The sequence below is a fragment of the Diuraphis noxia genome, unplaced genomic scaffold (genome assembly GCF_037042655.1).
Source record: "Diuraphis noxia isolate RWA-SAM2 unplaced genomic scaffold, SU_Dnox_SAM2 contig0004, whole genome shotgun sequence".
Taxonomy (NCBI): domain Eukaryota; kingdom Metazoa; phylum Arthropoda; class Insecta; order Hemiptera; family Aphididae; genus Diuraphis; species Diuraphis noxia.
Window position 1 is genome coordinate 47806787 of NW_028301714.1, and position 14197 is coordinate 47820983.

The 14197-nt window shown below is 26.1% G+C and overlaps 1 long non-coding RNA gene across 4 annotated transcripts in view; it reads left to right on the forward strand.

Annotated features, from left to right (window-relative positions):
- Positions 1–452: 452 nt before the first annotated feature.
- Positions 453–14197, forward strand: part of LOC149056139 (uncharacterized) — a 36105-nt gene continuing 22360 nt past the window's right edge. The window contains exons 1-2 of one of the 4 annotated variants that reach the window (XR_016191474.1): positions 453–852; positions 11958–12052. This is a non-coding gene — a long non-coding RNA (uncharacterized LOC149056139). Of the gene's footprint in view, positions 853–11814; positions 12053–14197 lie in introns of those variants that run through there. The other 3 variants (XR_016191476.1, XR_016191477.1, XR_016191475.1) reach the window with 3 other exon arrangements.

Consider the following 14197-nt stretch of genomic DNA (forward strand, 5'->3'; position numbering starts at 1 on the left):
CACAAAATTGTTGTGCATTACTTTTTGCGTGACGATGACGACGACGGACCGCTGACAATCCAAACCATGCGATTGACGTCGTACTATTGCCAGTAATGCAAATTTGTTATAAGTTACTTTATGTGTGACGATGACGACTTCGGGAGGTACTATTGGGAGTACATTTAATAATAAACGCGAATTTTTTGTACATTACTTTTCGTGTGATCATGACGACGTCCTACCGCTTACATGATCATTAATCACAGTGCGCACGCCGAACTATAGTGCGTGTAACGCGAATTTGTTGTACGTTACTGCAGTTCGCGTGACCATAACAACGTCCGACAGCTGACATAATCAGTCACGCCTCGCACGCCGAACTATTGAGAGTAACGCGAAATTGTTGTACATTATACTTTTTGCGTGACGATGACGGACCGCTAACATAGTTAAACACACGGCGACGCTTAACTATTATGGGTAACACCAATTTGTTATAGGTTACTTATCGCGTGACCATAACAGCGTCGACCGCTGACATAATCAATCACGCCTCGCACTCCGAACTATTGAGAGTAACGCGAAATTTATTACATTACTTTAGGCGTGACGATGACGACGTCGGACCGCTGACAACCCAAACCATGCGTTTGACGCCGTACTATTGCCAGTAATGAAATTTTAATTACCTATAAAACGATTTTCGCGTGACGATGACTACCTACTTCAGTCCGCTTGAATATCCAAACCATGCGGTGGTCCCCGTACTATTGGGAATAACTAGAATTTTTTGTATATATTAATTTTCGAGTAATCATAACGACGTCGGACTGCTGAAATAATCAATCATAGGGCGCACGCCGAACTATTGTGAGTAACGTTAAGTTGTTAAGTGTTTTATTTCGCGTGACGGTGACGATGTCGAACCACTGATAATCAAAACCATACCTACGGTTTGTGTGAATTTTCGTAGGCAAAAAGAGTGTCGGTCGAACAGAGTCAAATTTAGGGTTGGGATTTTTTTTTTTTAACTCGTGGGACACACAATTTTTTTAAATGTAATATTGTAAAAAATCGGGATATTGACGTCCCGCTTTATTAAAAAGCGGGAGTCGGGACAAAAATAAAAATTGTAAATTTATTAGGTATCATGGTATCTATAATAAAGTAAAATAATTATGAAAAATTATGGATATTTTTAAATTAATACAACTGATACAAATTAATAACAATATTATATAACACAAATTCATAATACTGATATAAATGTATATAATAATAATATATAATATAAATTTAAACTAATGGTATTTTTCAGATGATCTTATTTTTTTCAATACATTTTTTCCTTTGGGAGTATCCAAAAACTTTCTAAACTCTTTGCAGGTTTCATCAAAATTAGCTTTTAGGATTAATTCAGCTTCTAAATTTTGCAACAATAATCTGTTTCGATCACTTCTCCACGCAGTTTTCATTAAGCTGAAAATACGTTCTGACATCGCATTCGAATGTGGTATTGATAATACATAATTAATAATTTTTTCAAGGTTAGGGGCATTAGTTTGTTTTAAAAATTGAACCCATTTTTTATTAGATGAGGTAGTTTCAAAAGTATTATCTGATGTATACTTTACCAAAAATAACTTTAATTCTCTTATTTCTTCAAACAAAAAATTGTCTTCTATTTTAATTAATAATGTGTCTGCTACCTTTGTAATTTCGTGTACCTATATTTATATTTTCGTAATTTTTTGTACTTAGTGATAAACAACGGAATAACTGTAATTTATTATGTTTCATTTGGAAACCACCTATCCAAATAGGAAATACATTGATCAATTTGATCATAAAACATATCAGCCTCGTCTAAAAGGCGTTTTTTTTTTTTATTATTTTGAGCTCCTATTATTGCAAAACGAACTGTAGCACCATAAAACTTTTCTTTTTTTCTTTCAATTAAATCATTTCTTAACTTTTCCATTATATTATATAGATCGACAATTATTAAAGATTCACTCGATTCAAGTTTCATTATACCTAATAGAATTGAATAAATTCCGATATTTACTAAAAATCCCAAATAAGCTTGTGCTAGTTCATGGTTAAAAAAATCAGACAATATTTTTGAATTATTTTCATGAGATAAAAAGTACGATTTAACCGGTTCAAATTTTTTTTATCAATCTTTCGATAGCTGGTATTAAACTTAGCCACCTATATAGTTGGAACATGCCTTAAAAATGCACATCATTCCGTGTCTAACCAATCGAAAAAAGACTTCAGAGAGGTTGTTTTTTTTGTAGAATTACTGAACTCGTTATAAGATTTTATGATAATTATTTCTAAATCAAACTTCAGTACTTAACAAGCATATTTCCCCATATTGTGTAAGATATGACAAGGGCACCCAATTCCCAAGATTTTCGAATTTTTTTTTTGTAATTCAACAAGTACACTTTGGTTTTTACCAAAATTAAATGGTGCATTATCTGCACAGTATCCAGTAACGTTCTCAATATTTAATTCATGTTTTGTTATATTCTCCAAAATAGAATAAATTAGCAATAGAAGTTGATTTTTCACATTCTAGTGAATAAAATGAAAGAAGCTTTGTACATTCACCTACATCTTTTTTAAAATACCGTACTAAAAATGAAAATGTTTTAATATTTTCTTTATTTGAGGCGTCAGTTGCTATAGAAAATGGTCGATTATTTTTAAGATCGTCTAAAACTTGTTCTATACTATATGGTGCTAAAACATTAGCCTTTTTTCTACAACATCGATATTTTGGAGTTAATTTTGAATCAGGAAATAATGAATAAAATAATGTTCCAGCACATTCGGCCGAGTTATAAGTTATAACTATTTGCGTGTTTAACAGTATGGTAAATGAAAGCGGTTTCAGCAGCAGATACTTGATTTTCTTCCGTGGATAATGGAATGTATGAAGTTATGGTAGAAATACGGTTTGATTGATTTTTTACAAATTGGGAGTGTTTTATTGTTTTTTCATGTTTTTTTAAAATCATTTTCACCTCCATGCGATATGGAGATATTACAACGACAACATTTACAATGGGCTTGATATTCATTTTGGGCAGACATTATCTATGCATAATTTTTAGGCGAAGTATTATTAAATTTCACTAACCTTTTAAATTTTTTCTTAGGTAGTGACATATTTTTATTTACATCGTTGTCATCACAGCTAGATTCAGACATTTTTTCACCTATAGGTTTTACACTTATACGGCTAGATACTGACGATACGCGCGAATAGACGGCTATAAAAAAAATAGTGACTATACTAATAGTAATGCATAGTTTTCTATATTGACCATGTAATATAATATAATAGGTATATAATATAATATTAATATAATAATAATATATTAAAATTAATACTATAATAATATAATAATATAACCATAACAACTACCATCTACCAAAAAATATCAAATTTTTTTATTATATTTCAGGTATTCACAGACATAATAATATTCTGCTAAAATTAATTCGAATTAATTAAAGTTGATTAATTAAATTATATTAAATTAAATTATTTAAATGGGACAACATTGTCCCAATATCCCGGAAGCAATTGTAAATGAAGGACAATAAATTATAAGTACTGTAAAATAACAAAATATATTATACACATAATGATTTCATAATGAAATTTTTCATATAAAAAAATTTCAATTTGTTGTGTCAAACAAAATAAATGTCTTGTCATTTCACGACCACATAAACTTATTTATTTATTAATAAATCATAATCATCAGTAGTTTGATTCGTTTTAAGAAATATAAGCAATTTGTTTCATAAATATTTTTTAAACGTTTAATAAAAAATTTACTTTCAACTAAAAAGTAGAAAATAAAAAATAAAAATAAAATTTTTTTAAAAACACACTCCTATAAAAACATATTTAAAAAAATATAAATATACATTATATATATTAAATTGAACTAAAAAATATTTAAAAAAATTTCTGTACTTAAAAATAATGAAAAATTTAAAAGTGTGTGGTGCTCTTACACTTGACATATACTCCCAGTCACTATCTTATAAACAGGTTTGAACAAAGAAGTGTATGTGAGACTTAGCTCGGCTTTATATGTTTTGTATGATGCACCACACACTTTTAAATTTTTCATTATTTTTAAGTACAGACAATTTTTAAAATATTTTTTAGTTCAATTTAATATATATATATATATATATTTAAATACGTTTTTATAGGAAAGTGTGTTTTTAAAAATTTTTTATTTTTATTTTTATTTTTTGGCTCGTGCTACTACTATAGCTACTATAAGCTATAGCTACTTGGAGGGGGGAGCTTTCCTTTCCGGTAATCCTACCCCCAAGATATGAGTGTTGAATACTTGAATTAGCATTTTAGAAGTAGAAAATCTATATTCTATATATTACAGAAATAGCATTCGTAAAGCATATAAGTATAATCTGTATAATGACTAATTTAAAGAAATTTTAATATTCATATTGATAAATGATAATACATTACACATTTACACTAATCAGTAGGTAATGAGGTTTATCTATAAATAATAGTATAGCTATATAAACTATTGGATATTTGATTATGAATAGCTACATAACTAAAACTAAATAATTTAAAATAAATTAATTAATAATTTGTTGTTGTATGGAAAAGTTTAGATAAAAAAATCAATTATTAGGTACAGGAATATAATATAAGACTGAGTGAGCACCTTCCGACTTTCAACTTCAATCTTTTTCCTCACTTCTAAAATGTTTTTAATTATTATACCACTCCGCATTTGATAGTCATGTGTTTTTTTTTTTAAATAGATAGAGTACCTTAGAGAGCTTATATAGAGTAGGTACCTATATCGAGTTCAAAGATTTTATTTACTTTAGCTTTTCGACTTTATCTTTATTTAGCCAATACCATAATTAGAAAACATAGACTTATAATTTATATTTTAAGTCAATGGTAGTAAGGATGTTTTAGTACAAAAAAGTGCTACTGCCTACTGCTCTGACGAGTATAGTGGTGGCGAATCATATTATAAATTTATATCACATCAGTAAATCATCCAAGGATCATTAAAGATTTACCTAATGGACTGAACAGAGTATAATAGAAAAATTTGATAAATGTAATAATTTTTGTGCTAATTAATATTTTTGATGCTGCGCCTGCACTTATCATAGAACTTTTTTTTTAAATTTATAATTCTGAAAATATGTTATTAAACTATACCTATACGTGTAAAAAATTTAAAAATATTGATCAGAACATAAGTTATTTTGTTTGTCAGATTTTTCTGTTGCATAGTATGACGTATTGACATTAATATGCTGTTGAGACTATATACAATCGGAACTTGTGGCGGTTACGCTCTTATATAGTATAGTGAACCGATTTTTTTATCATGGGCCCACGTGAATTATAAATACATGACAATTCAATTCACATAGTGTATTAAACCACGTGTGGTTATTTTAATAGGTAGTAATAATTCAGTAGTATAATTCATATACCATCAAATACATTACTATTTATATATTTATAATTTATTACTTTATATTACACCTATATTTTTAAATAGCACCAGTGAACTCAATTAGAAATCACTTCGTTCAAAATCTAAAACAGTGACCAAATATTATTAGGTATATAGCTATACAAAAGAATACATTATAATATCAAAATCTATGATAGGTATTATAGATTATTAAAAACAATAATTAAATAAGATGGATTTGTATTATAATAGTTTATAATATTATATTTTATGATATAATGCAATGCATGTTACATTATTTTTAATTAAATACCTACAAGATAAGTTGTGTAACTGTTGATATTAAAATTAAAATTGTGAACAATATAATATTAACATCATTAATAGCAGGTACCGAACAGATATAGTAGTAATTTAATACCTTTTATAGATTTTGGTATTAATCATTCATAATGTAATATGCAATACATATGTAAGTAAGTAGTTATATAGGTATATAATAGGTATGTTAAATATTCAAAATTACATTTATGTTACCTATACAATATGTAAAACTCAAATCACAATTAGTAACGCCTTGCCTACTTTTGTACCTTTATTGTAGTATTATCTAATAAGTTTACTCTGTCTTTCAAAATATGTGATTTAAGGTTTTTTATAAATTTATAAACATGTTAACAGAAGTACAGAAGTACTTATTTATTATATTTTATGGTATTTATTTCCATGGTTTTATGTCATTCTTTGAGTAGGTACCCACACTTATTTTTATATAAATTGCATATAATTTACTGTTATAACTTTGAATCATGTTTGGTGAAACATTGGAACATTGAAACATTTAGGGGTTGGTGAGTACACTAGATGTCAAATTTGAGATCAAAGAAAAATTAAAAAGCTCCCAAGTGATTAAAATCTATTTATCAGTAATTGTTACTAGTTAAGTATTTTTTTGGTGTTGATAGCATATTAAACAAATTGTAGTATACCTTTCTCTCGATGGTACACAAAATAATCGATGAAAAATTAATACTATTTTGAATAACTTTATTATACATAAAACAAACACACAAAAATACGGGTCTCTATGAATCGCTTACAAACATATCTCGTCTCTCACTCGAAAACCGCACTGTCCCTCTACTGTGGTGCTTACGTCCTTAAATATTATTTTATAAAGTGCTGCCTCAGCTCATTTGCTTCGTTGGCCTAAAATTACGCAATTTAAACATTTAGCTAAAAGAAGTAATATTTATCTACTATCATTAATTGGCACATGTCACATACAACACTCCCTTATGTTATTAAAAACAAATATGTCCTCATATTTTAAATTTAAAACTATGCAATGTAATATATACAATTATAATATGAAATAAAAAAATTACTAGTTGTATTACGTATATTTAGTGTTTGGAGTGTGGAAAGGTAAATAGGAATAACATATATATTTTTTGAGAGGAAAATTTTTGGGATAGGGTAAAATTTATAATATTTCAAAACCTTCTGTAATTGTTGTGACCAGAATTCGATTTTTTTTTATTTGTCCATTTATATAATATGTGATTGCTTTATTTTGATTGTCATCAGAGATTTTTTATATTTAATATTATAATTTTAATACTTAATTGTTGTATCTCTCTTTTTATCTTCTTGGTTGCGGTGTTCACACAATGATTATTTAATATTGTCTATCGAGCGGTTTTCGAAATTATAAGGTAGATGTATATTATATATATATATATATATATATATATATATTATTATTTTTATGAAAGGATCCAGGGTGATGAGGAAAAATTTGAAGAGATCTCTAGACGGAGTAAAAAAAAAAAAAATACAAAAGTGTGGATGTTATTGCTGAGTTTACTATTTCATTCGTCTCCTTCGTTGTATTGTGTAGATTGAATTCTCTTGTACTTGTAGCTGCGAATGTTAATATTTAGTAGTCTTGGTGAAGTGTTGGTTGACCGTCGTGTATGCCTTTGTTTTGATACCGATTTCGTGTTAAATTGGTTTTACATTTTTTTTTTTTATATTATAAATACTAATAGTTATTATATTATTATGATAAATTTTTTTTTTTCAACATCTCACTGTTAACATTTTGTGAAATTGATTTTATAAGTGAAACCTCATCAGTAGCTTCTTGGATTAATTTATATTGATTTTAGTCGTGTGAAATGGATTATTTTTTTTTTTTGAGTAAGTATTAGAGATTATATTGTTTATATTTTATTGTAATATTATGATGTTCGAACATCTTTTGTAGTTGGTCTTACATTGTGATTTTTATTTTTTATTCAATCAAGTTTGTTTTGTTAAAGTGTAAAGAGTGTATTAATTATTTGTATATGTTTAACTTGTATAATTATCTTTGAGAAATAGGAGGGGGCATAGTTAACATGTCTAGCTTAATAATAGCAGGGTATATTTTATATCCTATGACATATGGACCCTATTATTATGGTAAGCATGGTTAACCATGTAATATAAATTATGTCACCTAAGAAATCATCAATAAGTGGTTGTGGCATTTTCTTTAGCATTATATCATTAAAGTATTTTTTGGGGTCTTGTATTTGTTTTGTTAGTGAAAGTAGGAATTTCATCGATCCAATTTTGAATTAAAATTTCCGTCAAGTTTGAAAAGGATATACTTTCTTTTTTATTCGCATGGTTTATATTTAATGATTTAATTTTTGTCCATGATACAGGTAATACCCTTTTTACAGAGTATGTATTTAAATTGTTGGTTTCGCAAGGGTACATTTTTGGTATTAAAACGATATCATTTCTTAATAGTTCATAGCTACATGGAAAGGTTATTTTTATTAATCCTGGGTGATTGTAATTTAATTGAAGTTCTTCTGTTTTGGTTATATTTAATATTTCTTTTTTTATGCTTAAGGTAGGGTGTGGGTTAGTTATGGCGTATGTGTTTATTCCTATTTGTTTTATTATTATATAGAGTCGTCATCATATTGTTTAATGCATTGGAAATAGCAGTATTGATTAATTATATCTAATTTTTTGTTTTTAAAAATTGATTCTACGCATTTTGGGGAAAGAGTAATATCAGATGAACATTTTGGAATATAACATAGGTCCGTGATTGGTGGGTCACAGTGTTGTAGGCCGATTCCTGGTGTTATCCTGTGTTCATCATTCATGGAATTTATCGCTATATATGTTTTTTCTGAGTATATAATGCAAGTAGACTCGTGAAACTTAAAATAAGTTGGAATGTATTGATATATAGTTTCCATTTTGCCGATCTTTCTTGGATAGGTATTTTGATTTTAATTAGAATTTTTGATTTTGAAAATTGACATTCGGTTATTGGTAAGTTATAATATGTATGAAAATGTAAATGTTCTAATGGTATAGTTAATTCATATCCATTTTTTTCGATTGCTCTTTTCAATTTTGTTAAGTCGTTTTACAGTATTTTTGATTTTATGATCCTTGCTAGAATTTTATGTAGCTTACAGTGTAAATGAATATTTGTATCTCTTTCATTGTTTGTAAATTTTAGAATTACTGACATTAAATTGTATATTGTTTCTTGGATACTTTGAATCATATTTTATTGATTTGTTTTTTCTTGTAAGTTATTTATTTTTTCTTCGTTAATAAATTTTAAAAAACTATTCTTTAATAATTTTATATTGTTTTTAGTATTTTTTGTGTATTTTTTGTGTATTTATTGAGTTATGTAGTTATGTTTGTTAGATCTTTATGGTCTGATGCGAAAACATTTTTAAATTTGTTAATTTGTTGATCTAACATTTCTTCATTTGTGTAAAAAGATTTTAATTGTTTTTCTGTTGCGACATTACAACAGAAGTGATATAAATTCCCGAAAAATTGAATTCCTCTTTTAGATCTACTATTTAATAGGCCTCTATTTAAATCTAACGTTTTTGTATCGCTTTCTCTTATGTTTTTATTTATGGTGCTTAATATATCTATTGTTTGGTTAACAATGTTGCAGTAGTTTGTGTTTTTATTTATCTATTATCATTAATTGGCACATGCCACATACAACACAATTATTTAAAAAACTATGTCAGCAACATGGACATACAATTTATAATATTTAGGTATATATACATTATACATATATGATTTGCACTTTGCAGTTAGGCATAAAAGTTACAGACAATAGAAATACTAACAGTATAGCTTTGCATTAATTATACATATTTAACCTTTTTATTCTTTATTATTATTGAAAATAATAATTTTGGGTGGCATAATTTATTCAACTGGCAGTTACATTTAAAATTCTCCATTTGCATATATATATATATATATATATATATATATATATATAAATGTTCAAATAAAAAAAAAACAAAAATTAAATTGCTGTTTCTTACCAGCTTATATTTGTGTTAATTTTTTTAAGAAAAAAACAATTTTTTTTAAAATTAATTATTAATACAAATTATTTATACAATGTTTATGAATATAAAAGCTCTTTTAAGCAAACTTGTGATAGAGATAGAGAGTAAAATAATATTGATTATTCTAAGTAAACGAATAAGAAAAACTATAGATAGGTACATTCAAATAAAATACAAGGACAGATATTATTGATTAAAAATTGAAAACAATATATTTTTACAAAGGTAAATTGTTGGATCCCTGCCTCATTACCTATATATTATTGACAGAGATTGATATAGCATATTACTATACTTATATAACTTATAGTTTAAATAAATACAAGCCTAGAGGACCATGCACGCCCTGCAGCATTGTTAGTCTTAACTCTTAAGCTTTTAGAGCTGTCTAGTTTTAGCAACAATTATATACCTACAAAATAAATCTTTTTGTAATTTGTAATTTGTATTATAACTTATAACTATTCCTTAATTTGTTCTTGATAGTTGATTAAAAAAATGTCAGTTTTCTGTGTGGTCATTATAATTGTTAGTAGGTACCTACTTCCATCAAGTATTATTAATAACGCCAGTGCACCGTTTTTATTTTCAAAAAGGTTGTTGAAGTGTTGAACATAATTTATTTATATCTAATTATATTATACCTACAATAAAATATTATTATATACCTACTAATTAATATATTAATATATTATGTATAATTTGTTCTAGGGTATAATGTATGTAAAATAATATACAATATTCGCAGGATCACTATGTAATGAATTAAAAAAAAAAATGATTATGATAACGCGTATCGGTATAAATTCGGCTTTACTAAGTTTCGGCTGAAATACTGTCGTATAAATTAATATTTATTAATGTACCCAACACAAAAAAAAAAAACAAAACAAAAATAAAAAATAAAAATAAAAATAAAAACACACATTATTGTAAAATCAGTACATTCATCACTCCGTTCAGAATCAAAAAGAATTCACTACCAATTATACCATATTATATTTGGCAAGATTTCAGTAATGAAACTGACTATTGCAACAGACATGTCTGACATAAAATTTTTATACATATAAAAAACCATGCAAAATTAAAATTTTGTTATTACTATAATAAACATTATATACAAATTCGACATCTAAAATAACTGAAAGAAACAATAAAAAAAGCTAAAATAAATTGGTTTATTTGGAATAAGAATAGCGTGAGTCTAATTTATATATATAAAAATTAAATTTCTATCTCCTACCTAGGTATATGAAAAAAAAAGTATTTGCTTTAAAACCCTAGCCCTACTTATTATAATTGTCATGACCTTATGATTAACAATATTATTATGCTACGAAGATGTGTTTAATGAGATTGTGGTGGCACATGATTGGCATATTGGTGGCTTTTGCCGTAGATAATTAATTTATTATAATAAATAACAAATTCGTAATTAATTATTAGTTTCGTATTCGAAGAAACCTTTTGACTTGGAATTTTACAAACTAGCTGTCGCCCGACATGGTCGGTACGGAAAATTAATGTATACACTGTTTAACTAAATTTTAACTTTAAAAAGCAGTAATAACGTTTATTTAATAGTTCATAAAGAAATATATTTTAGTAAAAATATGCATGTGCTTCTAACATTTAAACACCATCTTAAATATTCTTGATCGATAATCAAATAAATAAATTTAAAAAAAATAATTAAAATAATACCAAGGCACTTTATTTTGTTATACATAATTTTAATTTAAAGTTATGCATTATTTCGGTATAGTTATCTCATTTAATTATTGCCCGATGCCCTGCAATGAACAGATTGTACACAAGGGCATCGTTGATACAAAAGTAGTATTATAATATATACCTAGGTATCTATGGATTTCTCTTATTGATTTAGTACAATATAATCCATGGTGATTGTCAAAGTCGTTGCGGAGGACACAGTCTATTAAAGATTCTAACATTTCAATTAGATAGCAAAGTAGACATGAACGAAAAACATCCTGTTTTCCGTTTAATATTTTTTTTTCATAAATCACATTATTTTTAGACTTCAATTCAGTAGTATCTGATGCGTTTCCATTTCAGTGTCGGAGTGCATACACGTCGCGGACTCTAACAAAGCCAAAATAATTGATATTTAAGGTAAGTTTGTTTTAATACCAATTCTTTTGCGACTCAATATTATAAAAGAATTGAGGTACACGTTCGTACACTTTTACAATGGTGATGTTTGCAAAGAGTTCTTCACCTATGCATTTGAAACTAAAAACTACAATAGGCACTTTAAACATACTTTATATTGTGACTTTTTCAAATATAATAAAATATTCCCTTGAACCCAAAAAGTCAGACTTATTATGGCCTTTTACAATTTTTAAGTAAATGCAAGACTGTCATATTTTGATATGTGGCTGTATTGCATACAGAAATTGATTTTCAAACATACCAAAATATGGCAGTATTGAATTTAAGCTATGTTTATTTTTGTGTCATATTTCCAATTATGGCAGTATTGAACTTTAAATTATTAATGAATAATAAAATATTATTAACTGTTAAAATAATATATATAAGGATGAAAATTAATCATTTAATAGTTGTAGGTATGTAATCAATATCTTTAAAAATAATCTACTATAAAACACTAAATAAAAAATAAAATACTACTTGTCTTTAAGTCAATAAGCTTATTTTTATGTATCAAAGTAACAAATAATATGACAAATTAAAAAAAATATATTCTAAACTGATAATGACTATAAAATTATCAAATGCTTTTGAACAACAAGGGTACAAGACTATAACATTATGTACGAATTTGAATAATTTATTATTATTTTAATAATATAGGTAATACTTTTATAGGTATTTTATTAGTACCTATTTGTTATAAGTATTAGATATCAATTTCAGATATTTTTAAGTTTTTATAAAAATGATAATAAGTATCTGGAATAAGTTTTGCTTTACGCCATAAAATTAAATCTTTTTTATTTGTAAGATTTCAGGCTTTTCAATAAATGCAAATTTCATATGCAATGTATGTTTGGTAATTTTATTTTTGAATTTCTATTTCTCTTTAAAACTATAATTTCTTGATAGTTTTCTTGCCCATAAGTTGTTTAAATTGTTGTAAAAACAATTTATCAGGGAATTCTTTGTTAACTTTAATTAATTTAATATCTCTCTATAAAACCGTTTGACCGATATTATTTTTATTAAAGTTGTTACAAAAATCTTTACTATGACACCTTGTTCTAGTTAAAATGTCATCAAATTCTGATTTTAGACCTTTCTTATGATGTTCCTGAGCTTTTATTTTCCTTCCAGTCCTTGTCTTTAATACTATCAACTAAATCTGTAAACAGAATACAAACTGTGTTGTAACATAAAGTTCATATAAACACGAGATAATTGAGATCAACATAAAATTATTATTTATTATTAGTCAGTTATTTAATCACACTAAGTTTCCATTGGCACCTACTAGCAGCTAGTAACTAGCTCAATGAAATTTTATGAACTTTCATTTGATTTGTTTGAATGTGTCATTTGTGGTTTTCAATGGTAAATCGTCTAAAAAAATATTATAATAATATAGCTTGTAAAAAATTGCAACTGTGTAGCTGCTAAGTACCTACTTACTGTTCTCATATTCATGTACTTATCACTGAAGAAGTAGTATTTAACCATCCAATATTACTTTATTTGTAATATTAAATTCTGCATTTTTAATAGCTGTTAAAATTTTCATAGAAAAATAACACAATTAAATTAAAATTTATGGTTGATAAGGTTCTGTACATTAGAAATTATCAGAAAATGATTAATAGAATGAATTACATTCGGTATTTATTTGGGTATATAATATTATACAAAATATATACAATAAGCCAACAACTGACATAGATTAATATAATATAATATAATATATTTTTCTTAAAAAATTAATTATGTCTAGATTTTTTCATGAATATGTTATTTTATATTTTACGTAGGTACCTAATTCAATAATTTATTAAAATTGCATTTATTATTTATATTCTAAAAAAAACACAATATATCAAAAAATTAATAAATAATAAATTGGAATAATATTTTTAAAAATTATCGAAGTAAAATAAATACACATTAATACAAGTAATTATAACTAATCTTTACGTTATTAAAATAAAAACGAACCGGTAAGTATCCGAGTTTTAGTAGATAACTCGTTGTGGTTAGTGAACTAGTGAAGAAACAATAAGATCATGAATAAAATATTCAAAAAAAATAAAACATAAATTA